The sequence below is a fragment of the Malaclemys terrapin genome, chromosome 14, assembly GCF_027887155.1.
Source record: "Malaclemys terrapin pileata isolate rMalTer1 chromosome 14, rMalTer1.hap1, whole genome shotgun sequence".
NCBI classification, from domain to species: Eukaryota; Metazoa; Chordata; order Testudines; family Emydidae; genus Malaclemys; species Malaclemys terrapin.
This window is the reverse complement of record NC_071518.1, coordinates 44074210-44101766: the sequence shown is the minus strand read 5'-3', so window position 1 is coordinate 44101766 and position 27557 is coordinate 44074210. Positions and strand designations below refer to the sequence as shown.

At 48.1% G+C, this 27557-nt stretch overlaps 1 pseudogene; it reads right to left on the bottom strand.

Moving 5' to 3' along the window:
* Positions 1-359: 359 nt before the first annotated feature.
* Positions 360-27557, bottom strand: LOC128848982 (uncharacterized; annotated as a pseudogene).

Sequence of the window (27557 nt, the reverse complement as noted above, 5' to 3'; positions counted from 1 at the left end):
GGAATCAAATCACCTCTTGATCTTTCTGATAAGCTAAAGAGATTGAGCCCCTTTTGTCTCTCACTGTGAGGCATTTTCTCTAGCCCTCAAATCATTTTGTGTCTCCTGTCTGCACCCACCAGTTATTCAACATCCTTTTAAAAATGTGGACATGAGAACTGGCTGCAGTATCAATCTCACAAATGGCATATACAGAGGTAAAATCACCTCTCTATTCCCCTATTCATACATCCAAGGATCATTTTATTCCTTTTTGCCACAGCATCTAGTGGTTGGTTCTCTGCAGAGAAGCACTGAGATATGGTTCAAATCAAACTTTATTAATGATGTATGCAAGGGATGCTGTATCCATGTTGATGACTCGGGGAAATGCTCAGGCTGAGTCTGGCGTGTTGCTGCCTCCCTCACCAAGGAACTACTTTTCCTTCCGAATTCACAAAGGTCCCATCTTGTGTCTCTGAGAGCATGGACAGCACCTGCAGTATCCCGCTTACGTTCTGATCCACAGTCAGGGGGCCTGCAAAATTCAAACCATTTTAAAGGAGAAGATAAAACTGCTCTTGTCTCTAGAGGGAGTAAGAGTCATGGGATGGTAGCTGCTCATGCCAAGTTAGAGACAGTTATGCTGCTGCTGCTGTCTACACAGGACCATGCTTTCTCCCCCCAACTCAGCTCTTACAGATGGGCTTAGGAGCAGGGGAGGCATGGTTCCATTAAGGCTGCTGAAGTAACTTGCTCTGATGCCTCTGCTGCAGGAAAAGGGACTAAAATCACCATTGCAGTGTATTGGCTCTGCAGAACGAGCTGAGCACAAGCCAATCCAACTCCCATTTAAAACAATCTTGCCAGTGAATTGAATGGCAGTTGCCTGAAATGCACCCACTATAATGTGACCATTTAGCTGGCTAACATGGCTGCTTTTCCTGACGTGGCTTTTCTTATGTGTGACATGGCGAGGATCAGATTAAATACGTACCACGCCCCTACCTTCTGTGGTCATCTGCAAAATTTATCAATTATGAGTTTGTTTTCCTCTGCATGACTAATAAAAGAGTTAAATAGTGCAGGGCCAAAACCACATCCACGGGGGACCTCATTAGAAGCACACCCATTTGATGATGATTCCCCATTTACAGTTAGATTTTGAGACCTGTCAGTTATCCAGCTTTTAATCCATGCAATGTGTGCCACATTAATTTATCTCATTCTAGTTTTTTAATTAAAATCTTGTGCACTACCAAGACAAATGCCCTACAGAAGTCTAAGTATATTACATCAGCCCTATTACCTTTATCAACCTAACTTGTAATCTCATCAAAAAATCAAGTTTATTTCCATAAAAACATGTTGATTGGCATTAATTATATTATCCCCCTTTAATTCTTTATTGGATTACCTAGGAGTTACCTAGGGAGGTGGGTTACCTAGGGTTACCTAATAGGTTAGTTAGGGAGGTGGTGGAATCTTCATCCTTAGTGGTTTTTAAGGCCCGGCTTGACAAAGCCCTGGCTGGGATGATTTAGTTGGTGTTGGTCCTGCTTTGAGCAGGGGATTGGACTAGAACTAGATGACCTCCTGAGGTCTCTTCCAACCCTAATATTCAAAAATTCTATGATTCCAATGGAGTCTTGTATCAACCGCTTCATTACCTTGCTCAGGATTGATATCAGACTGACAGGCCTATAATTACATAGGCCATCCCATTTACCCTTTTCCATTATTGGCACAACATTAGTTTTCTTCAAGTCTTCTGGAACTGCCCTAGTGTTCCAAGACTTATTGAAAATCAACATTCATGGCCCAGGGAGCTCCTCAGCCAGCTCTTCTGAGTGCTCAAGACTGTACTGAAACAAGCAAACCAACATGAGCTGCTGATTGGCTGAATTCTACATCTGATGGCATGACCCTACCACCCAACCATGAGCTGGTTACTCACAACTCGAAATGTTAGAGCAAAATATCTAGTTTCCTCCCAGCCCACCCCTCTGTAATAACTTCCTAATAACACGAGTCTTACAACATGAAAAACAAAGAAGAAGGCTCAAGGCATGGGAATGCTTCAGAGAGTAATTTAACTTCACATATAAATAAAAAGATATTCTCTGTGTAGCGAAGACTCAGGAATAGCTCACTTGGGTTTCCCTAGCAAAATGTTGAACTTCTATTGAGGAAAGGAAAGAAGATCCCAAAGAGTTGAGAGAGCAGAGCAGCCATTCTCATCTCACCGTCTTGGAAATCAGCAATCTCCGGCCTAGGAGCTCTCACACTGCTCTTCTGCACAGTTCTGTCTCCAGAGTTAGGCTACGTCTACACTGAAAATGGAGGTATAACTGTAGTGCTGGGAGGCATATCTGTACTAGCTTTAATCATGCTAGTGTGGGTAATAATAGCAGTTCTAGTGTCGATGTGTCTTCACTACAGTTTTTCCCTGTGCTACCTAGATTAAAATTGATGTGAGCATATCTACACATGCTGCAACCACACCTCAATTTGCAGTAGAGACATACCTACCTTCTCATTTATTTTCATAGAAGCGGCAGGCTTGTGTTTCCAGGGACTGCCCTGGTTTTATGCTTAAGCTGACAGCATTTCTAGTTGGATTTTTGTGTGGCCTATAATCAGAATGCTTAAAACATCAAGCAAAGCAGTAGCAACCTTGTTAGTCTAGGCCAGGGGTTCTCAACCTTTTTCTTTCTGAGCCCCTTCCCCCCCCCAACATGTCCATGGCCCACATGTGCCACAACAACTGTTTTCTGCATATAAAACCCAGGGCCAGCATTAGGGGGTAGTAAGCAGGGCAATTACCTGGGACCCCAAATCACAAGGGCCCCCATGAAGCTAAGTTGCTCAGGGTTCTGCTTTGGCCCCAGGTGGCGGGGCTCAGGGCCCTGGGCTTCAGCTTTGCGTGGTAGGGCTTAGGCTTTCTGCCCTGGGCCCCAGCTAATCTAACACTGGCCCTGAAACCTGCTCACTGCCCCCCAGGGGGCCCTAGACCCCTGGTTGAGAACCACTTGTCTGGGCTACTCATGATCTCTGTGAAACAGGTTTGTGGTCTCAGGCTAATTCCTATTAGACAAGAGGCTAAATGCTCAGCTGGTGCAAATCACTGTAGCTCAGCTGACTTCAGCAACGCTACATCAGTTTACACTAGCAGAGTATCTGGCCACAGATATTCACATCCCCAAAGCCCACAGTCTTAACCGGTATTTGGTTGGCAACCTCAGGAGAGAGGGCTAAGGTACCGTATCCCCAAAGGCAGACGGGAGCGAGGGCTAAGGTATCGTCTCACCTCCAGAGGTGGCACCAGCAGCTCCAGCATGGTGCATGTTTGCCATGGAGGGACGCGAGAGGGGGAGGTAGGGCCAGCGCGGCAGTGCTTTGTGGCTGCTGCCAATGCTCTGCTCTTTTTTGTAGGCAGAACTTCAGTCCTCAAGACAGCCAGTGAGGCTCCCATCCCAACCCCTAACTCTAACAGGATCCAGGCCATTCACTTCATCGCTAGTTGCATCTGTTTTCACCCAGCCAGGGCAGAGGGCAGCAAACAGAATCCCATCTTCTTTGTAATCCAAGGACTGGCACCTGGTGAGCATGTTCAGAGCAGCCTGCGGGCAAGACACCATGAGCAGAGACAGCAGCATGTGAGGAAAGGGGATCTCCCCTAGTGGAAATGAACCCAGATCCCACAGCACTGACAGATGGGGCGGTGGGAAGGGGAACGCACAGTTCTGCTGAGGCAATGCCCAGCATCCTTGGCCCCCTAGAATTCCCAGCTGAGACCAGACTCCTTTCTGCTCACATTAGCATGGATGGTGAGCACTCACAGTCAGAAATTAGCAATGCAGCTGGCCTGTGGGGATCAGATGGGGCATGATTGTAGGACAGGGTGTGGTTTGCCGGCAGTTTGGGGGCTTTTGGTGCCTGAGCTGGTGGTGCTCAGACAGAGGATGTGGGTAAGGTATAGGAGCAGCGGAGCCATAGATCAGCATGGCAATGGGGACTAAGGGAGGCCTCTCTGCAACCAAGCTGATAACATACTAGTGGGGGATGCCCAAGCTGCAATATCAATTTAGAATAAAGATACAGAGGATGCTGACTAGCTTTTGCCCCTAAGGGCCAGCTTGACAGCTGAGCATACCCAGAGTGCAGGAGCCTCTACCCATGATCCCTATGATGAGGGCGGCACAGGAGCTGGCTATGCCAGTTCTCCATAACCACAGGATTCCCACTTGAAAAGATCTCCCAGCTTTCTGGCCCCTTTGCACCACCAATGCATCACAAAGGGGCTGTATCACAGGAGGAAATCTGCCCCCCCCAGGCTTTCATTCAGTCTCTGCAAAGTGCAGTCCACAATGGCCCGTACCTTGCTGCAGCGGTAGGCAATCATTCATAAAAAGAACATTTCATGCACTTTCTCAAGTGACTCTAATGCACTGGAAATGTTAATGACAGCCGCCTTGCTGCAGCTCATCCCTTTCTGCTTGCTTCCCTGGGCAGTCTTCTTCAGCAAGAGCAGGAACGCCTGGGGAGAGCAAACAGTGACATGTTAGGGAAAACAGAACCGCGCTGGGGTGAGCAATCTCTAGTGAGCATTGTACATGAAAAGAAAACCCGAGCTCAGTGTAATACAAGTTACATGTGTTACTGATGTAGGCTGTAGTGGTGGGTAGCAGGGACAATCCAGCTCACCTTGTGAGTGGAAACGTGATCTAGCCATTTCAGCAAACCATTATCATCAGCCCTTTCCTAGCAAAACAGTTCCATTGAACTCTGGGTATAACATCAGGGACGCTTTGCACTTCTCTAGTACTTTTCATCTGAACATCTCAAAGTGCTTTCAAAGGTAGGGGAGGACTATTGGCCCCATATTACGGATGGGCTTTGCCCAGGGTCTCAGAATGAGCTGACAGCAGATTCGTGAATAGGAGCCATATCTCTTGACTCCCAGTATGTGACATTAATCACTGGACCATAGATTTTAAACTTAACATTCCTACTGTAACTTATTTGGAAATGCTCAGAACTTCTTTCAATAACAGTAAAGATCAGCATCATTTTATAGATGAGGAAACTGAGAGGTTATATGACTTGTGTAAGGTCAGCCTACAGGCCATTGGCACAGCCAGGAATAGAACCCAGCACTTCCGAGCCCTATTCTACTGCTTGAGCCAAAACTGCCTTTCCTTGTAATGCTGCCTTACCTCACAGGGGTGTGTGAGGATGACTCTATTGGAGTGTGAGCTGCTCTGATGATACTATAGTGATGGGGCCAGATAAGTGCCATAGAATGGGAAAAGCCTAGTTGTGTTTTTGTGTATTTCTGCTAGATTTCTGGTATACAGAAAATCCCACAAAAATCAAAAACTCTTTCCAGTTTTATGTCTGTGTAACTCCAGGACCTTAGCACCCAATGTTAGGTGAATGCTTACCTTAGTCACTAACATGGGCCCAATCAAGTTTGTGTTATACACCGCTAGCACATCTTCAGGATTTGCAGAGTCCACCATATGGGCCTCGGTCATGCCTGCATTGTTGATTAGCAGATTCAGCCCAGAACTTTTCAAATGGTCCCCAACTTTCTTTGCAGCTGCCTTGACACTTGTTGTATCAGTAACTTCTAAAAGCAAGATAATATGGTGCTTCCGTGAGATGGGATGGTCATGTGGTCAGCTGGGCCTCAGGTGAGCTGGGTTCTGTTCTTGACTCTGCCACAGCTTGTGTGATTGTATACAAGTCACTTATCCCCTGTGGGCCTCAGTTCCCATCTATGAAATGGAGGGGTTAATTCTTAACATAGGTCTTTCACCCTTAAAGTCCACGTGGTGCCCTCAGGGAGCTGTGACTGGTGTTCTGAACTCAAGTTGTAACAGAACCAACACTCAGCACTGGGTCTAGGAAGGGGGGAAAACATGGGTGCACATGGACTCTGCTTGCATGATGGTGGTACTCTCATGGGTCTCTGGGGCTGTGAGATGGATGGATGAAGGGTGGCAGTTTGCCACAATCTGCAGTATTCCCAACTTGCATAATTTTTTCACAAATGAGGGGATTTCAGAGGGTGCTGGAGCTCATCTGTTGGTGATGCAAGAAGCTCCGTTGCCTCTCGAAGCTCAGCCCTGCTGGAAACCTGCTGGAGTCTCTCCCCTCTGCTTGCTATTCTCACAGGAGGGAAGGGAGGGAAAAGCAGAGACCCCAACAGCTCAGCACAACTTTCCTCCCTCCTCCCCCCGCTCCTGTGAGCAATGGCACCAGGATGGTGCATCATAAGAACATAAGAATGATCCTACTGGGTCAGACCAAAGGTCCTCTAGCCCAGTATCCTGTCTTCCAACAGTGGCCAGTGCCAGGTGCCCCAGAGGGAATGAACAAAACAGGTAATTATCAAGTGATCCATTCCCTGTTGCTCACTACCAGCTTCTGGCAAACAGAGACTGGGGACACCCATCCTGGCTAATAGCCATTGATGGACCAGGAATTTAGCTAGTTCTTTTTTGAACCCTGTTATGGTCTTGGCCTTCACAACATCCTTTGGCAAGGAGTTCCACAGGTTGACTATGCACTGTGTGAAGAAATACTTCCTTTTATTTGTTTTAAACCTGCTGCCTATTAATTTCATTTGGTGACCCCTAGTTCTTGTGTTATGAGAAGGAGTAAACAACATTTCCTTATCTATTTTGTCCACACCAGTCATGATTTTATAGACCTCAATCATATCTCCCCTTAGCCATCTCTTTTCCAAGCTGAAAAGTCCCAGTTTTATTAATCTCTCCTCATACCAAAGACATTCCATACCCCTAATCATTTTTGTTGTCCTTTTCTGAACCTTTTCCAATTCCAATGGGAATTTTGAGATGGGGTAACCACATCTGCACACAGTATTCAAGATGTGGGCATACCATGGATTTATATAGAGGCAACATGATATTTTCTGTCCTATTATCTATCTCAGTCTTAATTATTTCCAGCATTCTGTTCGCTTTTTTGACGGCCGCTGCACATTGAGTGGATGTTTCAGAGAACTATCAATGACTCCAAGATCTTTTTCTTGAGTGGTAACAGCTAATTTAGACCCCATCATTTTATATGTATAATTGGGATTATGCTTTCCAATGTGCATTACTTTGCATTTATCAACATTAAATTTCATCTGCCATTTTGTTGCCCAGTCACCCAGTTTTGAGAAATCCTTTTGTAGCTCTTCGCACTCTGCCTGGGTCTTAACTATCTTCAGTAATTTTGTATCATCTGCAAATTTTGCCACATCACTGTTTACCCTTTTTTCCAGATCATTTATGAATATGTTGAATAGAACTGGTCCCAGAACAGACCCCTGGGGGACACCACTATTTACCTCTCTCCTGAAAACTGAAAACTGACCATTTATACCTACCCTTTGTTTCCGATCTTTTAACCAGTTACCAATCCATGAGAGCACCTTCCCTCTTATCTCGTGGCAGCTTACTTTGCATAAGAGCCTTTGGTGAGGGACCTTGTCAAAGGCTTTCTGAAAATCTAAGTACACTATATCCACTGGGTCCCCTTGGTCCACATGCTTGTTGACCCTCTCAAGAATTCTAGTAGATTGTTGAGGCATGATTTCCCTTTACTAAAACCATGTTGATTCTTCCTCAACAAATTATGTTCATCTATATGTCTGACAATATTATTCTTTATTATAGTACTGAAGTGAGGCTTACAGGCCTGTAATTGCTGGGATCAACTCTGGAACCCTTTTTAAAAATTGGCATCACATTAGCTATCCTCCAGTCATCTGGTACAGAAGCTGATTTAAATTATAGGTTACAGACTACAGTTAGTAGTTCTGCAATTTCACATTTTAATTCCTTCAGAACTCTTGAGTGAATACCATCTGGTTCTGGTGACTTATTGCTGTTTAATTTATCAATTTATTCCAAATCCTCCTCTAATGATACCTCAATCTGGGACAGTTCCTCAGATCTGTCATGTAAAAAGAATGGCTTAGGTTTGAGAATCTCCCTCACATCCTCAGCCGTGAAGACCAATGCAAAGAATTCATTTAGTTTCTCTGCAATGGCCATATCATCCTTGAGTGCTCCTTTAGCACCTCGATTGTTCAGTGGTCCCACTGGTTGTTTAGCAGGCTTCCTGCTTCTGATGTACTTAAAAAAATTGCTATGTTTTTTTGAGTCTTTAGGGGTTTGAGCATTGGCTTGCTAAATCCAGGGTTGTGAATTCAATCCTTAAGGGGGCCATTTAGGGATCTGGGGCAAAAATCTGTCTGGGGATGGGTCCTGCAGGGGGTTAGATTAGATGATCTCCTGAGGTCCCTTCCAACTCTGATATTCTATGATTTGGCTTACTGTTCCTCAAATTCTTTTTTGGCTTTCATTATACTTCATTTGCCAGTGTTTATGCTCCTTTCTATTTTCCTCACTGGGATTTAACTTCCACTTTTTAAAGGATGTCTTTCTGTCTCTCACTGCTTCTTTTACTTTGTTGTCTAGCCATGGTGGCTCTTTTTTGGTTCTCTTACTGTGTTTTTTAAATTTGGGGTATACATTTAAGTTGAGCCTCTATTATGGTGTTTTAAAAAAGTTTCCATGCAACTTGCAGAGATTTCACTTTTGGCACTGTACCCTTTAATTTCTGTTTAACTAACCTCCTTCTCCCTTCTCCTTCTTCCTTTGGAAGAATTGGGTGCAGGATGGGGGGTGAAGAGCCCTTAGAACTGGCCCCCAGTGGTGAAGGGACCTTGCTGCAGCCCCTAGGCCTGGGAGAGAGGGGGTGAAGACCCCAGAAAAGCAGAGATGAGGTGGTGAGCTGAACTGGAGCTCTGGGGTGGTAGAACTGTTGGGGAGACTGGGGACAGAATGAATTGGCTGGGCAGGGGACAGAGATGTGGATCTGAATCATGGGCCAAAATCTCCTTACCAACAAATTTAGGAGAATGGACAACACTAACTGTCACAGATAAACACACGCATACGCACAGGCGCGGGGCGCAGGGGGAAGTCAACAATCAAAAGACAGACCAAAACCCCACAATATAATCCTTTAAAAAAAAAAGAAAATCTCATGATTTGTTGGGCCAAGCTCATAAACTGGGGGGCATTTAACTCGTGAATGTTGATCCCTTGAGATTGGCAAGACTGGATTTGGGGGTCTGTCTGTACAGTATGTGAACTCTGTGTACGATTATGAAGTCTCTGTATCTATCTCCACTGGATTGCAGACTCCATTTAGACGTGGGATTCTTTACCTTCTTTGTTGTCCTGTTACCTCCATGTTGGACTGAAATTCCAAAAGCGGGGAACAGAGGGATACCAAAAGAGGGTTGTTGACATAAAGTGCCTGACCACTGAAATGTAGTTGCTCTACACAAAAGACTGGCTCCCAACCTGAGGAACTGATTTAGTGGGAGAAGTCCCCTCCTAATGAAGGCACCTGGCAAGACTCTGTGGTCACCTGACAGAGGAGACTGGAAGGTTATAACAAGGTAGAAGCTGCTCTATTTGCTCTCTCTCTGACCATTTTTCACCAGCTGATGATGGAAGCTACTGCAGTTGAGGTGGGAGGTGCTTGGGACCCTGTCTACCTGAATATAGACGGTCCCCCAAGGACTGCCCTGGGAAAGGGGGGCTAGAGTGAGGGAAAATGCATGTAGGGTTTATTATTTGTGTATGTCTCATGTGATTAAGTAAAGAGCAACAGCATCCTAGAACCCTGTGCGAGTTCTATGCTATACCTACCATGTGTCTCCTGGGTGAGATAAACTGTAACCCAGGAGATTCACACCCTTGGAGGGATTCTGGGAGATGGTGTGGTTAATCTACAGGATATCTGGGGAGATCAGTACTGCTCCTGGGTGCCCAAGGCAGATGAGCTGAGGGGCTCCATTTCCATAGAAGCCATTCTATATGCATCCGAAGAAGTGGGCTGTAGTCCACGAAAGCTTATGCTCTAATAAATTTGTTAGTCTCTAAGGTGCCACAAGTACTCCTGTTCTTCTTTTTATTTCCATGAAGGGGTAGCAGACAGAGTGGGAGGCCAGGAGCAGTGCCAGAAAGGTTAAGGGAGGAACCAGAGCTGCACCTGCTGAGACCCAGAGAAGCTTAAACCACCTGGGGATCGAGAAGCTGGGTTCCCTCACAGCAATCTGGTGAGTGGGACTCCAGCCAGCTCTGTGACACAGGTGCTGTGCTGAAGCCTGTAATCTGGGGTCTTTACAAGCTTTACTGGATTCAGGAAAACCTTCCTGAAGTGGGGAACAGGTAACTAAAGGTCATTGTGCCCTTGTGGGCAAGTGGACCTTCAGCTACGAAGCACTCAGACACATTGATAAGGCAAATAAAGCAAAACTGTTTCAGGGATTAACCCTGAACACAGCCCCAACGTTCCGCTCCTGGCCTGAAACAACCCCAAAGCCCAAACTTCTTGTCTGCATGTTTTTACACTGACAACAGATGTTTTATAAAGGAATTTGGGATCTGAGCCATTTCTGATGGGCTGCTCTCCATGCTGACCTGCAATGGTTCAATAGTTCAAAATAGTCATTTTGCTGGAATGAGTGTTGCACATTATTTCCAAATGAAGACAGGAGCATGGAAACTGGAGACAGACCTTGAATTTCAAAGGAAATAATAGGAACCAGAAGTAGAAAAGATCAGATTTCCAAGAGATTGTTTATAGTGGGAGATTATGCAAAATGAATACCCAGTGGCACCAGCACAAGGTTTGGATGTTTTGCAGCAAGATTCTTAATTTCCTGGAAATAGAAACATTTAAAAAAACTGTTAGAAATATAAGGCTAAAGGCTGGGTTGCTGAGGAGCTTATGCAGCATTTGCAGCCATAATGATCAAACTGGTATAAATATGATAAAAATTTTTGAACTAATTCTGGAAGTAACACTGAAAAGCGCTGAGGAGGCCTGATGCAGTAACAAGGCAATGTGCACTGTGTATTCCCAGCCTTTATCTACTTCTCTGGCCCCATCACCATCATGTCTAAGTGTGACGAACTGGGACTGTTCTTACTGTGGTGTGTGAATGCTGACAGGGGAGTGTGGCTAGGATAGTCTGCATTGGGGGATGGGAGTCTGCCCGAAGGCGAATACCTGAGCGTGTAACATGAGAACCCAGGCAGGGGGTGGAGGCCAGGTGACACCTTGGCCCGGGGAAACTGAAAAAGGCTGTGGGAGGGGTCGCTGAAGGCAGAGTGTTGGAAGCGGGCTGGAGAGATGGCTGGGAGGCAGAGATGGCTCTGACCCCCCCCAAAGGGGAGGGGGCTGGGATGCCCTGGGACCCCAAGCTGGACCTAACTGAGGGGGGCCCTGTTGTCTGTGCCTGCAAGACCTGTCTTGGACTGTATTCCTGTCATCCAAATAAACCTTCTGCTTTAATGGCTGGCTGAGAGTCATGGTGAATCGCAGGAAGCCGGGGGTGCAGGGCCCTGAGTTCCCCAATACTCCGTGACACTAAGCACTTCACAATATGTCATATTTATCCTCACAACGCACCTGTGAGGTTTGGAAGTTGTCAAGGCTGATTCCCCACTCTGGCGCTTTGAGTGCAGAAAGTGGGGGCCCGCAAAGAGTTTAAAAATTAATACTGGCCACTCCAGGCTTGTATTAAACTCCCAAGGTTACAGTTTTTCTCTGACCTTGGCTTGGTAAATGCTGCCACCACCCAAATGCAAAAACCCCTTTGAGAACCCAGGAAGGCACACTTGAGAATTCCTTCTTGTGGGAAGAAGAACAGGAGTACTTGTGACACCTTAGAGACTAACAAATTTATTAGAGCATAAGCTTTCGTGGACTACAGCCCACTTCTTCGGATGCACTTCTTCTTGTGGGGTACCCTCAAGCCCTTTCACCCCCCCTCCTTGGAAGAGCTAAGCAAGAAAACAAAGGAAATCAGCTGTTGCCTCCAGCTAATTAAACAACATGTGCACAAACCTAATTGGAGACAAAAATCCAATCCTGTTCTTAAAAAAGGTAACTTTTATTAGAAACAAAAGAAAGAAAATACATCTGGAACTTAGGCTTTTTGCTAGATTTAAAAAACAATTACAAGGATTAAGCATCAAGATAGCTCTCTTGAGGTCCAGCTTAAAGATTACTAAGCATAACAAAAGCACCTGGGGTTAGCACAGAGGAATTCACAAGACATAAAGAAATAAAAAGAGATAAGCCTAATCGCGTCTTCCTAAACATTCCCGGATCTACTTACATATGAAAGTTTCAAAGGAGTAGTTTCTAGGTATGATCTGATGATTTTTCATACCTGGTCCAAAGCTTTTTACAGCATCGCTGCTCTGTTCCCCCTCTCCGGAGAACCCAACTCCGACAGACAAAGGGGACGTTTTTTCCCATTTTTAAAAAGTTCTAGCCTTCCCATTGGCTTTTTTGGTCCGGTGTCCACTTCCTTCCTTTTACTCAGCAGGGAGACTTTTTAACCCTTTACAGGTAAAGCAAGTAGAGAACAACTACTAAGAGAGGGCTTATAGCTAACTGGCTGGCTGGGTGTCCATAAAAGGGAGCTACCCTCCCACCCCTTTCATTTATCACAGGAGTGCTAGTACCTCCATTACACAGAGGGGGAACTGAGGCGCAGAGAGACTGAGGGTATGTCTATACTGGAGCTGGAGGTGCACTTTGCAGCTTGAGTAGACCAAGCCACGCTAGCTCTGATTGAGCTACTGCACGAAAAGTAGCCATGTAGCCATGGGACAGGCTAGCTACGCTCCTGTGCAGTCCTGTCTGAAACCCTAGGCATGTATCGGGTCAGCTAGCCTCTCCTGCTATTGGCTCCATGGTGGCTATACTTCTATTTTTAGCATGCTTACTTGATCAGAGCTGGCGTGGGTCTGTCTACCCATGCTGGAAATTACCCCGCTACCTCCAGCATAGGCATAGCCTGAGTGACTGACCTAAGGTCACAAAGGAAGTCTGGCAGAGCAGGGACTTCCAGACCCCTGCTTCCCCTCCACACTGCTTGCGTGCACTGTATATTATAAGACTACTGTGATGTATCCCGAGTGACACTGAGCTAAAACACTGCTGTGCTTGCTCAGAGCCAAGCTATGGCTTCAAGGCACAGGCCTGCATTGAGGATGGGTCAGAACTGCCTTCCCCCTGGCAGCTCTGGGAAACATTCTGCCTCACCCAGAGTGAGCTGCCCTCTGCAGCTGGCCAGCTCTGCTATCTGATGCAGGAAAGCGGTACAGGCCCATGGTCCTGCCTTCTCCCTGCCCCTGAGCCACATGCCCCACACAGAAGTGTGAGGAGTGCCGATGAATGCAACTCTTGTGCCAGAAGCATGAGTCGGGGGTAGGGGGAGCAGGGGCTGGCCATCCTGTCACCCCCAGTGCTTTCCCATAGGAGTCTGGGTGAGGATTAGGCCCATTATTGGAACAAACATTCAGGGATGCAGCGTGTGATGTGAGTCCCTTGATGAGTGAGCTGGCTCAGGCCCCCAGCGTTCCATTCTCTCCCCTGACCAGGTGCGAAGCCATTATCAGCCCCATGGCAACTACATGTTAGGGAATGTGCAGAACAAGAATGTTTCTGTTACTTTCATTAACTTTGGAGACCTGATCTTGCAATCTTTATTCTTGCAAAGCTGCCCTTGCGATCAATGGGCAATTCATCTGAAGCAGGGGCGTAGCCACGTGTGGGCCTGGGTACGCTGCCGTCCACCCACTTAGAATCATAGAATCATAGAATATCAGGGTTGGAAGGGACCTCAGGAGGTCATCTAGTCCAACCCCCTGCTCAAAGCAGGACCAATTCCCAACTAAATCATCCCAGCCAGGGCTTTATCAAGCCGGGCCTTAAAAACCTCCAAGGAAGGAGATTCCACCACCTCCCTAGGTAACGCATTCCAGTGCTTCACCACCCTCCTAGTCAAATAGTGTTTCCTAATATCCAACCTACACCTCCCCCACTGCAACTTGAGACCATTGCTCCCTGTTCTGTCATCTGCCACCACTGAGAACAGCTGAGCTCCATCCTCTTTGGAACCCCCCTTCAGGTAGTTGAAAGCAGCTATCAAATCCCCCCTCATTCTTCTCTTCTGGAGACTAAACAATCCCAGTTCCCTCAGCCTGTCCTCATAAGTCATGTGCTCCAGCCCCCTAATCATTTTTGTTGTCCTCCGCTGGACTCTTTCCAATTTTTCCACATTCTTCTTGTAGTGTGGGGCCCAAAACTGGACACAGTACTCCAGATAAGGCCTCACCAATGTCGAATAAAGGGGAACGATCACGTTCCTCGATCTGCTGGCAATGCCCCTACATATACAGCCCAAAATGCCGTTAGCCTTCTTGGCAACAAGAGCACACTGTTGACTCATATCCAGCTTCTCATCCACTGTGACCCCTACGTCCTTTTCTGCAGAACTGTTACCTAGCCATTCGGTCCCTAGTCTGTAGCAGTGCATAGGATTCTTCTGTCCTAAGTGCAGGACTCTGCACTTGTCCTTGTTGAACCTCATCAGGTTTTTTTTGGCCCAATCCTCTAATTTGTCTAGGTCCCTCTGTATCCGATCCCTACCCTCCAGTGTATCTACCATGCCTCCCAGTTTAGTGTCATCTGCAAACTTGCTGAGAGTGCAGTCCACGCCATCCTCCAGATCATTAATAAAGATATTAAACAAAACCTGTCCCAGGACCGACCCTTGGAGCACTCCGCTTGAAACTGGCTGCCAACTAGACATGGAGCCATTGATCACTACCCATTGAGCCCGACGATCTAGCCAGCTTTCTATCCACCTTACAGTCCATTCATCCAGCTCATACTTCTTTAACTTGGTGGCAAGAATACTGTGGGAGATGGTATCAAAATCTTTGCTAAAGTCAAGGAATAACACATCCACTGCTTTCCCCTCATCCACAGAGCCAGTTATCTTGTCATAGAAGGCAATTAGGTTAGTCAGGCACGACTTCCCCTTGGTGAATCCATGCTGACTGTTTCTGATCACTTTCCTCTCCTCTAAGTGTTTCATAATTGATTCCTTGAGGACCTGCTCCATGATTTTTCCAGGGACTGAGGTGAGGCTGACTGGCCTGTAGTTCCCCGGATCCTTCTTCTTCCCTTTTTTAAAGAAAGGCACTACATTAGCCTTTTTCCAGTCATCCGGGACCTCCCCCAATCGCCATGAGTTTTCAAAGATGATGGCCAATGGCTCTGCAATCACATCCGCCAACTCCTTTAGCACCCTCAGATGCAGCACATCCGGCCCCATGGATTTGTGCTCATCCAGTTTTTTTAAATAGTCCCGAACCACTTCTTTCTCCACGGAGGGCTGGTCACCTCCTCCTCATACTGTGCTGCCCAGTCCAGCAGTCTGGGAGCTGACCTTGTTCGTGAAGACAGAGGCAAAAAAAGTACATTAGCTTTTTCCACATCCTCTGTCACTAGGTTGCCTCCCTCATTCAGTAAGGGGCCCACACTTTCCTTGACTTTCTTCTTCTTGCTAACATACCTGAAGAAACCCTTCTTGTTACTCTTAACATCTCTTGCTAGCTGCAACTCCAAGTGCGATTTGGCCTTCCTGATTACACTCTTGCATGCCTGAGCGATATTTTTATACTCCTCCCTGGTCATTTGTCCAATCTTCCACTTCTTGTAAGCTTCTTTTTTGCATTTAAGGTCAGCAAGGATTTCACTGTTAAGCCAAGCTGGTCACCTGCCATATGTACTATTCTTTCTACACGTCAGGATGGTTTGTTCCTGCAACCGCAATAAGGATTATTTAAAATACAGCCAGCTCTCCTGGACCCCTTTGCCCTTCATGTTATTCTCCCAGGGGATCCTGCCCATCAGTTCCCTGAGGGAGTCAAAGTCTGCTTTTCTGAAGTCCAGGGTCAGTATTCTGCTGCTCTCCTTTCTTCCTTGTATCAGGATCCTGAACTCAACCATCTCAAGGTCACTGCCTCCCAGGTTCCTATCCACTTTTGCTTCCCCTACTAATTCTTCCCTGTTTGTGAGCAGTAGGTCAAGAAAAGCTCTGCCCCTAGTTGGTTCCTCCAGCACTTGCACCAGGAAATTGTCCCCTACACTTTCCAAAAACTTCCTGGATTGTCTGTGCACCGCTATATTGCTCTCCCAGCAGATATCAGGATGATTAAAGTCTCCCATGAGAACCAGGGCCTGCGATCTAGCAACTTCTGTTAGGCCTGGTCCACACTAACCCCCCACTTCGGACTAAGGTACGCAAATTCAGCTACGTTAATAATGTAGCTGAATTCGAAGTACCTTAGTCCAAACTTACTGCGGGTCCAGATGTGGCAGGGAGGCTCCCCCGTCGATGCCACGTACTCCTCTCGCTGAGCTGGAGTACCGGCATCGACGGCAAGCACTTCCGGGATCGATCCCAGAAGATCGATCGCTTACATCCGGACCAGGAAGTAAGTATAGACATACCCTTAGTTGTTGGAAGAAAGCCTCGTCCACCTCATCCCCTTGGTCTGGTGGTCTATAGCAGACTCCGACCACGACATCCCCCTTGTTGCTCACACTTCTCAACTTTATCCAGAGACTCTCAGGTTTTTCTGCAGTTTCATACCTGAGCTCTGAGCAGTCATACTCCGCTCCTACATACAACGCAACTCCCCCACCTTTTCTGTCCTTCCTGAACAGTTTATATCCATCCATGACAGTACTCCAGTTATGTGAGTTATCCCACCAAGTCTCTGTTATTCCAATCACATCCAGGCCCACCCAAATCTTGGGGCCGGAGCCCCCTGAATCCACAGGCTGGGAAGGGATGAGTCATCCCCGGTGGGGTGGGTGTCTCGAGGGGGTGAGTCTGGGCAGGGCTAGCGCTGGGGCTGGAGGCCCGGCAGCGCGTGGTGCCGGCAAGAGAAGGACATGGATGGATGGGCGGACGGACACTGAGCCAGGATCAGGAGGGGCGGGCGGAGTGCGATCCCTGGTGGGCCCCCCCAGCCCTATGGGCACGCCCTGCAGCTTGTGTGCCCTGGGCAGCCTCATCTTCTGGTGCCTGCTGAGTGGTAAGGACCAGCTGGAGGGGGAGGGATCCGGCACCTGTGGATGTGAACCAATCAGCTGTGGATGCAGGGGAATGGACCATCAGGAAGCAAACCAATCAGAGCTCTTTCTGAGCTGCAGCTTGTCTGCTCTGCAAAACCCCACACATTTGCTGTTATTTGAAAACCCTGCTAGGACAGAGAAAGCAGGCTTAAAAAAGAGGCTCAGTGCAGGGAAACTCAAACATATGGTAACTCTAACTGCACTAGTGCAAATCCCTAGTGTAGACAGGTAAAGCCATTATGTGCTCCAGTACACCTGGAAACTGGGGTACACTGCACTGGTGCAATACAGTGGAGGCTGGAAGCAGTACAAACAAGGCTTCATTCAATCTGTTGGGATCATTTCTCCCTAGTTTCTCACCTGTGCTCGTGCACCCTCTGGGTCCTGGCAGGCCGCAAAGATCCATTCCGGTGGGTTTGGCTTCCCCAGGAAATGTTTAACCAGTCCCAGGCCAATTCCCCAAGTGGACCCAGTCACCAGCACGCTGTGAGCTGTCAGTCCTGCTATCTTCACCCAGCTGCTGGCTCCAGCCCTCCACTGACTTGCTAGCTCTCTTTATAAATGTTAGCTATGTGCTGAGTCACCCTGAGTGAGCAGACCTGCCTTCTCTGCACCTGCCCCCAGTGGACCATTGTGTATCATACAACAGAAGTCATTCGCATAGGTCTACACTACGAGTTTAGGTCGAATTTAGCAGCGTTACATCGATTTAATCCTGCACCCGTCCACACGATGAAGCCGTTTTTTTCGACTTAAAGGGCTCTAAACATCTATTTCTGTACTCCTCCCCCGACGCAGGGATTAGCGCTGAAATCGACATTGCCAGGTCGAATTTGGGGTAGTGTGGTCACAATTCGACGGTACTGGCCTCAGGGAGCTATCCCAGAGTGCTCCATTGTGACCGCTCTGGACAGCGCTCTCAACTCTGGCCAGGTAGACAGGAAAAGGCCTGCGAATTTTTAATCTCATTTCCTGTTTGGCCAGCGTAGCAATCTGCAGGTGAGTGCAGATCTCAACAGCAAAGGTGACCATGGAGTCCCAGAATCGCAAAAGAGCTCCAGCGTGGACCGAACGGGAGGTACGGGATCTGATTGCTGTATGGGGAGACGAATACGTGCTATCAGAACTCCGTTCGAAAAGACAAAATTCCCAAACATTTGAAAAAATCTCCAAGGGCATGAAGGACAGAGGTTATAACAGGGACACGCAGCAGTGCCACGTGAAACTTAAGGAGCTGAGGCAAGCCTACCACAAAACCAGAGAGGCAAACGGCCACTCCGGGTCAGAGCCCCAGACATGCCGATTCTAGGATGAGCTGCATGCCATTCTAGGAGGTGCAGCTACCACTACCCCAACCCTGTGCTTTGACTCTGTCAATGGAGTAGCACGCAACAGGGATGCGGGTTTTGGGGACAAGGAAGATGATGAGGAGGAGGTTGAAGATAGCTCACAGCAAGCAAGCGGAGAAACCATTCTCCCCGACAGCCAGGAACTGTTTCTCACCCTGGACCTGGAGTCAGTACCCCCCCGAACCCACCCAAGGCTGCCTCCCGGACCCGCCAGGCAAAGAAGGAACCTCTGGTGAGTGTACCGTTGTAAATATTATACATGGTTTAAAAGCAAGCGGGTTTCATGATTAATTTGCCCTGGCATTTGCGGCCAGTACAGCTACTGGAAAAGGCTGTTACCGTGTCTGGGGATGGAGCAGAAATCCTCCAGGGACATCTCCATAAAGCTCTCCTGGATGTACTCCCAAAGCGTTTGCAAAAAGTTTCTGGGGAGGGCAGCCTTATTCCCTCCTCCATGGTAGGACACTTTACCATGCCACTTTACTTTTGCACTGCTACAGACTAGGGACCGAATGGCTAGGTAGCAGTTCTGCTGAAAAGGACCTAGGGGTCACAGTGGACGAGAAGCTGGATATGAGTCAACAGTGTGCTCTTGTTGCCAAGAAGGCTAACGGCATTTTGGGCTGTATAAGTAGGGGCATTGCCAGCAGATCGAGGAACGTGATCGTTCCCCTTTATTCGACATTGGTGAGGCCTCATCTGGAATACTGTGTCCAGTTTTGGTCCCCACACTACAAGAAGGATGTGGAAAAATTGGAAAGAGTCCAGCGGAGGGCAACAAAAATGATTAGGGGTCTGGAGCACATGACTTATGAGGAGAGGCTGAGAGAACTGGGATTGTTTAGTCTCCAGAAGAGAAGAATGAGGGGGGATTTGATAGCAGCCTTCAACTACCTGAAGGGGGGTTCCAAAGAGGATGGAGCTCGGCTGTTCTCAGTGGTGGCAGATGACAGAACAAGGAGCAATGGTCTCAAGTTGCAGTGGGGGAGGTCCAGGTTGGATATCAGGAAAAACTATTTCACTAGGAGGGTGGTGAAACACTGGAATGCGTTACCTAGGGAGGTGGTGGAGTCTCCTTCCTTGGAGGTTTTTAAGGCCCGGCTTGACAAAGCCCTGGCTGGGATGATTTAGCTGGGAATTGGTCCTGCTTTGAGCAGGGGGTTGGACTAGATGACCTCTTGAGGTCCCTTCCAACTCTGATATTCTATGATTCTATGCCAGGCCAGTAGCACGTAGTCTGGAATCATTACATAACACAGCATATGGTCCCAGTGTTTGCTGGCATTCAAACAACATCCGTTCTTTATCTCTCTGTGTTATCCTCAGGAGAGTGATATAATTCATGGTCACCTGGTTGAAATAGGGTGATTTTATTAAGGGGACATTCAGAGGTACCCGTTCCTGCTGGGCTGTTTGCAAGTGGCTGAACAGAAATGTTCCCCGCTGTTAGCCACGTGGTGGGGGGAGAGGTGAAGCGATCATCCCAGAGAATTGGGTGTGTGTGTGGGGGGGGTTAGTTGGGTTTGTGCTGCATGTTAACCCGAAAACCACAGCCCCTCCTTTTAAATTGCCAATCCATTTTAAATGGCCAACCCAACGGCTGCGTGGTATGGAAAATGAGGGCGCTGCTGTATGAAACCGTTCCCACATTTTATGAAGGTTAAAGAAGCCAAAAGACTGTGTCTTACCATGGTTGCCTGCAAGCCAAATTCTGTTGCCCTGCCCTGCGTGAGGGATCTCTCACACCAAACTGGCATACCTTCAATAAGAGGCAAAATGCGACCTTGTACCAAAAGCACATGTGCTATGTAATGTTAACAGCAAAGTTTACCATGAAAGAGTCTACCCATTGTTCTCTAAAATGTGTCTTTTTAACTACCACGCTCCCTTTTCCCCCCTCCACCAGCTGCAAATGTTTCAACACTCACACTATCTTCTCCTTCCCACAGGCTAGCGAAGATTAGAAGGCGAAAAAAATGCACTCACGATGAAATGTTCTTTGAGCTCATGCAGTTCTCTCACACTGAAAGAGCCCAGCAGAATTCATGGAGGCAGACAATGTCAGAGTCCAGAAAAGCACAATATGAACGCAAGGACAGGTGGCGGGCTGAAGATAATAAGTGGCGGGCTAAAGATGATAGGTGACGTCAGCATGATGAGAGGAGGCAGGAGGCAATGCTGAGGCTACTGGAGGAACAAACTGATATGCTCTGGCGTATGGTTGAGGTTCAGGAAAGGCAGCATGAGCACAGACCACCGCTACAGCCCCTGTGTAACCAACCGCCTTCCTCCCCAAGTTCCATAGCCTCTTCACCCAAGAACATGCTGAGGGGCCCTCCGGGCAACCAACCACTCCACCCCAGAGGACTGCCCAAGCAACAGAAAGCTGGCATTCAACAAGTTTTAAAGTGCAGTGTGGCTTTGTCCTTCCCTCTTCCCCTCCTCCCCCACCCAGTGCTTCCCTTCTTCCCCACCCCTCCTGGGCTACCTTGGCAGTTATCCCCCTATTTGTGTGATGAATTAATAAAGAATGCATGAATGTGAAGCAACAATGACTTTATTGCCTCTGCAAGCGGTGATCGAAGGGGGAGGGGAGGGTGGTTAGCTTACAGGGAAGTAGAGTGAACCAAAGGGGATGGGGGTTTCATCAAGGAGAAACAAACATAACGTTCACACTGTAGTCTGGCCAGTCATGAAGCTGGTTTTCAAAGCATCTCTGATGTGCACCATGCCCTCCTGTATTCTGCTAACCGCCCTGGTGTCCGGCTGCGCATAATCAGCGGCCAGACTATTTGCCTCAACCTCCCACCCCACCATAAATGTCTTCCCCTTACTCTCACAGATATTGTGGAGCGCACAGCAAGCAGTAATAACAATGGGAATACTGTTTCGCTGAGGTCTATCCGAGTCAGTAAACTGTACCAGCGCTCTTTTAAACGTCTAAATGCACATTCTACCACCATTCTGCACTTGCTCAGCCTGTAGTTGAACAGCTCCTGACTACTGTCCAGGCTGCCTGTGTATGGCTTCATGAGCCATGGCATTAAGGGGTAGGCTGGGTCCCCAAGGATAACTATAGGCATTTCAACATCCCCAACAGTTATTTTCTGGTCTGGGAAGAAAGTCCCTTGCTGCAGCCGTTCAGACAGACCAGAGTTCCTGAAGACGCAAGCATCATGTACCTTTCCCAGCTGTCCCACGTTGATGTCGGAGAAACGTCCCTTGTAATCCACCAGTGCTTGCAGCACCATTGAAAAGTACCCCTTGCGGTTTATGTACTGGCTGCCTTGGTGCTCCGGTCCCAAGATAAGGATATGGGTTCCATCTATCGCCCCACCACAGTTAGGGAATCCCATTGCTGCAAAGCCATCCACTATGGCCTGCACATTTCCCAGAGTCTCTACCCTTGATAGCAGCAGCTCTTTGATTGCATTGGCTACTTGGATCACAGTAGATTTGCCCACTCCAAATTGATGCCCAACCGACCGGTAGCTGTCTGGCGTTGCAAGCTTCCACAAGGCTATCACCACTCGCTTGTGAACTGTGAGGGCTGCTCTCATCTTGGTATTCTTACGCTTCAGGGCAGGGGAAAGCAAGTCACAAAGTTCCATGAAAGTGCCCTTACGCATGCGAAAGTTTCGCAGCCACAGGGAATTGTCCCAGACATGCAACACTATGCAGTCCCACCAGTCTGTGCTTGTTTCCCGGGCCCAGAATCGGCGTTCCACAGCATGAACCTGCCCCATTAACACCATGATGTGCACATTGCCGGGGCCCGTACTTTGAGAGAAGTCTTTGTCCATGTCCTCATCACTCTCGTCACCGCGTTGCCGTCGCCTCCTCGCCTGGTTTTGCTTTTGCAGGTTCTGGTTCTGCATATACTGCAGGATAATGTGCGTGGTGTTTACAGTTCTCATAATTGCCACGGTGATCTGAGTGGGCTCCATGCTTGCCGTGCTATGGCATCTGCGCTGAAAAAAAGGAACGAAACGATTGTCAGCCGTTGCTCTGATGGAGGGAGGGGCAACTGATGACATGGCTTACAGGGAATTAAAATCAACAAAGGGGGTGGGTTTGCATCAAGGAGAAACACACACAACTGTCACACAGAATAGCCCCCTCAAGGATTGAGCTCAAAACGCTGGGTTTAACAGGTCAATGCTCAAACCACTGAGCTAGCCCTCCCCCCATTATTCATGGAGGGAGGGAGGGAGAGGGGGAGCAAATAAATACAAATGTATACAAAATAAATCTGGTCTCTTTCTTGTTTTGATCCACTCCATCTCTCTTATACATATTAGGCTGGCAGCAGACGGTGCAGTACGACTGCTAGCCATCGTCGTCTCCTGGCTGCTCGCCAGAAGATGGTGCAGTACGACTGCAGGCAGGACTGAATCTCCAGGAGACGAAACTTAAAAAGAGAATGACCTGAAGTCACTCCCATTTATGTCCAGGCGCCCCTGACCGACCTTACTGAGGTCGGCTAAAAGACACCCAGGAGATGACGCCGATGGCTACCAGTTGTAATGCACCGTCTGCTGCCAAAAGGCAATGAGCTGCTACTGTGTAGCAATGCAGTACCATGTCTGCCAGCACCCAGGAGACATACGGTGACGGTGAGCTGAGCGGGCTCCATGCTTGCAGTGGTATGGCGTCTGCATGAGTAACCCAGGAAAAAAGGCTCGAAACGATTGTCTGCCGTTGCTTTCACGGATGGGGGTGCCTGACGACATGTACCCAGAACCACCTGCGGCAATGTTTTTGACCCATCAGGCATTGGGATGTCAACCCAGAATTCCAATGGGCGGCAGAGACTGCGGGAACTGTGGGATAGCTACCACAGTGCAACGCTCCGGAAGTCGACGCTAGCCTTGGTACTGTGGACGCACTCCACCACGTTAATGGTCTTAATGGTCTTAAGTGGGGACACACACAATCAATGTATAAAATCAATTTCTAAAAAATCGACTTCTATAAATTCGACCTAATTTCGTAGTGTAGACATACACTAAGTCAGATCCTAGTGAAGGGCTAGCGGAGATTTCAGAAGGAAACTAGCAGGGAGAGGTAGACAGGGGGTACCATTTTCAGATGAACATCAAAGGTCTGTTCTGGTATATTTGTGGTGCAGAGACACACTCTGGCCTTGTTCTGTCTGTGAAAACAAGCTGCCAGCCGTCCTGATCTAATGAAAGGGGTATCTTGGCCAATCTGGTGGAAAATGCTGAGAAAAGGAGTTCGGGCAAGCTAGCTTGTCAGAGATGGGACTGTCCTGTGAGTTAAGTTTAGGCTCTAGAATGTGTTTGATGATTTTGTTTTATATGTAACCCTTTGCTTCCAGCTGTGGCAGGAGCTGGGTGGGGCATTGAGAGCAGAAGCCCAGCTGAGGAGGGGCTGTCCCTCTGGTTGCTTGAGAGGGAAGGAAAGGCCTCGAGAGAGACAGATGTACAGTCAGGCCAGGGAGGGGCTGTGGGAAAGGGCCTGAAGGAAGGCCAAGGTGGGAAGAAGTCCAGGGAGTCTGAGGGAGCAGAGCTTAGCTGCTGGGCACAGGATCCCTGGTCTGGAACCCAGAGAAGAGCGGAGGGTCCTGGGCTCCCCTAACAGATATAGGAAAGGTGGGGTGGGAACATTCTGACACACGGGGAGAGGGGCTACTGAGTTTGGGTCTGGGTCCCCAGGCAAAAAGCCCTGGGAAGTGTCTCTCCCCACAAGAGAAGAATGACCCTGCAGAGCCTGGGGCTATCAGCCTGCTGCTCCCCCCTCCAGGAGCCCACTGAAGAGCTTAGCAGGGATAGTGGGGAGAGGTGACACCATTTCCATCAGAGGGGGGCAAACAGTTGGGCTAGCTGCTTCCTCCTCCTGGCAATAATGTGTCAGCCCAGTAGTTTCCTCTGCACCCCTTCCTGGCTCCCCAAAATCTGCAGGCACCTGAGCAGAGTTTTTGTAAACTTTCCCTTATATTTTGACCATGTTTGTCACTTTGGTTCTATAATGTAGTATCTTTCACCTTCCAGGAATGTAAGAATTTGGCTTCCACTCATCAACTGTGATACTGCAGCTAGGTATCTTCTCTCTGCAACTCCCTCTCCTGGAAACGCCCTAAATTCTAGCTATCCTCTACAATTTTTTGTGTTAAATTCTTCACTGGTGTAAATTGACTCAGCTCTATTGAGCTTTTACACCAACCAATTTCCACCAACAAGGAATTTGGCCTTCTGTGAAGCTATGTCTACACAGCCTAGCTGTTCAGACTATGGGAGTATGAGTAGCAGTGCAAACCAAAGTGCTGTGCTTTAACTCTTGATAAATTAGAGAACTGGGCTATAGACAACAAAATGAAATTCAACAAAGACAAATGGAAGGTGCTACTGTTAGGGAAGAAAAACCAAACGCACAAATACAGAATGGGAGTTAACTGACATGGCAGCAGCACTGCTGAGAAGGATCTGGGAGTTGTGGTGGATCACAATCACAACATGAGTCACCAATGCAAGGCTGTTGCAAAAAAATCAAATGCAATTATAGGTTGCATTAACAGAAGCATAGCATGCAAGTCACGGGAGGTGACAGAACCGCTCCACTCAGCATGGATTAGGCCTCAGCTACAGTACTGTGTCCAATTTTGGTCACTGTTGTAAAGAAAGGATGTAGGGAAACTTGAAAGGATCCAGAGGTGAGTGACAAAGATGCAAGCCATATGAGCAAAGGCTGAAGGAACTGGGTATATTTAGTTTGGAGAAGAGGAGATTAAGGGGGGATACGATAGCTGGCTTCAAATAGTCTAGCAGACTCCTACCATGACATCACCCTTGTTGCGCGCACTTCTAAACTTAATCCAGAGACTCTCAGGTTTTCTGCAGTTTCATACTGGAGCTCTAAGCAGTCATACTGCTTTCTTACATACAATGCATCTCCTCCACCTTTTCTGCCCTGCCTGTCCTTCCTGAACAGTTTATATTCATCCATGGCAGTACTCCAGTCATGTGATTTATCCCACCAGGTCTCTGGTGTTATTCCAATCACATCATAATTCCTTGACTGTGCCAGGACTTCCAGTTCTCCCTGCTTGTTTCCCAGGCTTCTTGCATTTGTGTATAGGCACGTAACATAATTCGCTGATGAGTGGCACTAGTTTTATGTGGAAGTCAAAGCTGAAGCTCATAGAAAAGGGCCAAATTACAGACTGTGGGCATGGGTCAGGCCTTCCTGGACAGCAACCTATATACACATGGACATTAGACATGGAAAAGAAGATTCTTTAGGGCAGAAGTTCTCAGACCCCTTCAGGCGAGGAAGATCCAAACCAGTTTCAGAGGGTCACAACCACCCTCCCATCCTAGATGGCCAGATACCCTGGATTTCTTTCTGTTGGAACATGGGGTCACCATATGGAAGAGGCTGAGAACTTCCAGCCAGCCTTGGGTACTTTGTGCTTGGAGAGGAAAGTGCAGCTGTATTCCATCTCACACTCTGACATGAATGTTGCAGGCAGACCTGACGGTGGACGAGAGCGTGAGCGGGCTCATTAAGGTGATTTGTGAACTCTCTGAGAAACACCATGGTGTCCTGATGAGCTGGGAAGGAAACACCCTGCCCTGGTGAGAACCTGGCATGCAGGAGGAAGGAATCAAGCGGCAGCATCTGCGGAGCACTCTGGCACCTCTCTGTGCGTGCATCATGAATAAAAATCTCTACCTGAACTGGACCCAATGCTGAGTCTTCTGTTCCCTTAATTGGCTGCTGTTGTCTCTTCTCCTTCCATTGGTTGAGGGTTGCCAAGGTGATGGGGGGGGGTTTCAACCCCTCCCTTCCTTTCACCTGCCTAGGAGATGATGGGAGGGATAGCTCAGTGGTTTGCGCATTGGCCTGCTAAACCCAGGGTTGTGAGTTCAATCCTTAAGGGGACCACTTAGGGATCTGGGGCAAAATCAGTACTTGGTCCTTCTAGTGAAGGCAGGGGGCTGGACTCAATGACCTTTCAAGGTTAGTTCTAGGAGATGGGATAGCGCCATTTATTTATTATGTTCCCAGTGCAGGACTCTGTGGTTGACCCCACAGGACCCCCAACGGTTGTCTCTTCCCCTGCTGCCCTGGGGCTGACTTTAAGTGATTATAAGTGGAAGTGCATCAGAATTGATTCCTTGAGGACCTGCTCATCTCATGATGTGTCCTTTATTTTATATTTTCCGTGTCCCTGGAAAGATACTGTCCCAGGCATGTCCTGGTGGGCCTTGCTGAGTCACAGAGTTGAGCAATCCTCATTGTGTGGTGCTTGCACAGCTGTCTCTTATAGAATTGTAAATCTCTCGTTTACAATTCCCCTGCTAATCAATGGTTCCTAAACACCCACCTGGGTGTGGGTCACCATCCTCTTAATCACTGGAGAGCTAGCTGCGGGCATCTCCCAAACTCACAAGATATTTCAATAACAACCATATAGCAAAATATCATAATTTCATAGACACTAACGATATCCATATTTTGACAGAACAATGAGTTTCAGCAGATCAGGATCTTCCATATGGTCTCTGACCTGGCAGGGGTGACCAAACTGTCTTCTACCATTAAAGTGTGCCTCGCAGAGCCCCCTCCCCCCCCACTCCAACCCATTCTTCACCTTCAGACTTGGTGGGCGGGAGTTTGGGACCTCTGACTTGCAACAGGGTGGTGGGGTAGAGGCTTCTGCCCAGTGGGGAGGGGAGTCTTGGGGTTTCAGCCCTGCGGGGTACACCTGCTGGGGCTCAGGGCTTCAGCAGGAGCTGGGCTGAAGCCCCAAGCTCCGTCAGGTGCCTCCCACGGGGCTGAAGCCCCGAGCTCCAGCAGGTGTGCCCTGGGTCTCGAATTTCTGAAGGTTGTCATATGTGGCTCAGAGAGTCAGCAAGTTTGGCCACTCCTGTTACATGGCATTTTTGTATGAAATATGACAGCCATATACAAATGATGAATATGGGGTTTACAAGCCGCTACTTTGAGATCCAATGCATCACACCCCTATATCCCGTGGGTGGGGGAGTCCGAAGGAAGAAGGACTTGGGCTGGCACCCTCACCCCTGAGACCCTCCTTCAATGTCTGAGGGCTGCTGACGAGCCCCACCACTTCTTCCTGAGGATGTCTGCTGGACTCCTGGCAGGTTATGGGAGGCCCAGGCCCAGGGCCACTCACCCTCTCCTCAT